General features: G+C 46.0%; 1 pseudogene; it reads left to right on the top strand.

Moving 5' to 3' along the window:
* Positions 1 to 1,123, top strand: part of LOC109388787 (diacylglycerol kinase zeta-like) — a 3,807-nt pseudogene extending 2,684 nt beyond the window's left edge.
* The last annotated feature ends 2,192 nt before the right edge of the window (positions 1,124 to 3,315 follow it).

Genomic DNA, 3,315 nt, shown 5'->3' with positions numbered 1-3,315 from the left:
GTTGCTACTCTATAACTGTAATTTTGCTACTGTCATGAATTGTAATGTAAATATCTTTTTGTTTTCCGATGGTCTTAGGCGACCCCTGTGAAAGGTTCCTTCGACCCCCAAAGGGGTTGCGACCCACTCCGGGACTCTCCGAAGTTCTGTCTTGCAAGACCAGCTTGCTTCAGACTTGCTGGGGGTGCAGTCATCTCTCTTGGAACAGGGACCTTCTCCACCTTGATTGACTCTGAGACTTGGTTCATTATTAAATTCTATGTTATCTTGTATGTTGTAACCTACTGTGTTTCCCAGGGCATTGGCCCCTGGAGGGACACTGGTTCCCAAATAAAGCGTGTTACTCGCTCTATCTGAGCCTGTGTGTCGGGACTTAGTTCCCCACTCGGGCCACGAGCACCACGCAGGGACATAGGGCCCTGCCGAGGGGTTAATGTCCCCTTGACTTTCAGGAAAAGACTGAAATGTGAGCACTGCCCTTCCAGGTGCTCACAACAAGTAACAAGTGACTGTATCCAGCACCTGCAGCTGGAGAAGAAAAAGAACCAGTTTCATCCAGCAAGGCTAATCCCTATAACTGGGACCTGATCTTTAGCTAATTATAGTGTCATTATAATCTCATTTACATTGTGGTTACTACAAAGGGACGTCACCAAGTCCTGCCCCGGAGGTATAAATACCCTGGTCAGGACTTCCTCGGTACACTCAATCTCTGCGTTCCCCTCACTTCCCTCTCAAGTGTGGACTTTCATTTCAGTACACTTCCTGTGCTTTCCTGCATCTGTCTCGCTCTTGAATTCTTTCTCCCACAAAGACAAGAACCTGGTCACCACTGCTCCAGGTTGAGTTCTCTCTTGGACATCCACGTGAACCTCTGGTGATACAGCCAAGTCCCCGACATGCCAAAAGCTGTCCCCCAAGTGTTGTTTCCTGTATGACACCACTGCTAGCCATTTCTACAGGATCCACTGGGCCCAGGAACATCTCAACTATGTGACTGAGATCACACAGGATGAGATTTATATCCTGGACCCAGAGCTGCTGGGGGGCATCAGCCCAGCCTGACCTCCCAACCCACACTTGCCCTCTCCCCACCTCCCACTGCTCACCCAAGCTCCAATGAGTCCTGAGGCTCTTCCAGTCCACTGGCTATATGTCCCACCTATAAGCCAGATGCTCCTAAAGTCCTGCCTTCCACCCCAGCCACTTCTGTGAGTACCAGCAGCACATCCAGCTCACTGCCTGCAGTCCCCACTGGGCATGCCTCTGGCTGACTCATGGGCAGCAAACTCCACCTGGCCAAGCACCTGGGCTCCCTCCCTGACCTCTCTCCTCCCACCCCAGATCTGACCCTTCAGCAAGTCCTGTCAGCTTTCCCCCAACATCCAGTCATACCACCCCTCCCATGTACCATGACCCTGGCCTCCAGCTTATGCTCTCGAGCCTAAAACCTGCTCTTCCAGCACCCTGCAGTCATGTACCCTCCCTATGTCCCTGGTCATTTCAGGTCATTTCCTCATATACAGCCTGTGCCTGCCCTCCCCGCTCCATCACCACCAAAGTCCGGCCTCACTCACCTCTCAGTTCTTTGAGAACTCAGGTTTGCCCACCTCTGGACTTGTCTTTGAGGCCGCAGACACATCCCTGTCCTTCACACACCTGCCTCACCCATTCACACCTCAGCTTGGGGGTTTCCTCCCCACAGAAGTATTCCAGGGAACCCCATCTGAAGTAGATGTTCAATTGCACTACCCCGTCTTGTATTCTCCGTCGCACTTCCTGTTCTCAAAAGACTTTATTTGTGTACTTGTTTGCCTGGCTAGAATGTAAGCTCCTTGAGAGCCAGTTCTCCAGCTGCTGTGTTCACTGCTGTATCGCCGCGGCCTAGGACCAGCACTTGATATGTAGGATATACTCAGAAAACAGCTGAAAGAAAATAAAACAAAAATTAGTAGGTAGCTCTCAATCTTCTCTATAGAACTGATTTAATTGTTTCATCAGTAGAATTGCCAGAGGCTGAACTTTTTGTTTTGCACAGCATGGTAACATTTTTACTTTCCTGAATGGGATACAGCTTAGTTTTTCACCATGATATTGATTCAGTGCCCAAATGTGAGTGCTGTGAACGAACACCACCACCAGCGGTGGCCACCGTCCCCTCCCCTTAAACACACAGCAGCACACATGACCTGAGAAGTTCCATATTACCAAAACACTAGGTTGTTTTCCTGGAACCATAAGAAGTACAATGCTAAGACTGTGATTTTTAATAATTTTGGCCTGGAAGAAACTCCCACTCACAGTAAAGACTTCTTTTTCACACCAGACCTTGTCTAAAATGGATAATGATGCCTCATTGACCCTCTAGGTAATGCCGTCCATCTTTGGATGGCCTTGGGAGGGGCCGTATTTACTGGGAATCCTTTGGGAATTTCTCACTTTTTATTATGAGTTCAGGATTTCAGTGATGCACCATGAAAAGAAAACAACATAAAAAAGGTCTCTCTATAGTGGACTCAGGGAAGAATAGCTATCTACAATCAGCCCATGAGAAGAGCAGCCTGTTTCATCCTGACCATTGATCTTGACATCAAGAATAGTAGATGATTATGCTAAGCAAAAGAAGTCAGACAGAAAAAGTCGAGAACCCTATGACTTCACTGATATGTGGGATATAAAACTGAAAGCAACAAAGGAACAAGACAAACAAAGAAATAAAAACTTGTAGACACAGACAACATTTTAGTGGTTACCAGAGGGTAAGGGGGGAGGGGAGTGGTAGAGGAGGGTAAAGGGGTCAAATATATGGTGATGGAAGGAGAGCTGACTCTGGGTAGTGAACACACAATGTGATATATAGATGATGTATTATATAATTGTACACTTGAGACCTATGTAATTTTACTAACTATTGTCACCCCAATAAATTTTAATTAGAAAACAGAATAGTAGATGGTGCACAGTGCATAGAAGCTTCTCAATAAATGTGTTAAATGAATGAATGAATTCTTAACATTTCTAGACTATGTTAGTATATGTCAGACACTTGGCAAAAAGTTAAGGATGCAAATATTAAATAAAACAGCTGCTGAAGAGGAGCTTGTAGTTTAAAAGGAGAATACATAACTGAGTTGAAATACAAGGTTCACATCCATAAAGTATTCTCAGAGACTCCTTATTTTATTTTTTATTTATTTATTTTAAAGATTTTTTATTGGGGAGTTGGGGGGATGGGAACAGTGCTGGGGAATTGGGGAAGGGGAACAGACAAGTTGCTGTCCTTTTGTTCTTCAGTCTAGTTGTGGAGGACGTTGC

The sequence above is a fragment of the Hipposideros armiger genome, unplaced genomic scaffold (genome assembly GCF_001890085.2).
Source record: "Hipposideros armiger isolate ML-2016 unplaced genomic scaffold, ASM189008v1 scaffold_207, whole genome shotgun sequence".
Classification (NCBI taxonomy): domain Eukaryota; kingdom Metazoa; phylum Chordata; class Mammalia; order Chiroptera; family Hipposideridae; genus Hipposideros; species Hipposideros armiger.
The sequence above is the reverse complement of the archived record's forward strand: the minus strand, read 5'-3'. Positions and strand labels throughout refer to the sequence as shown.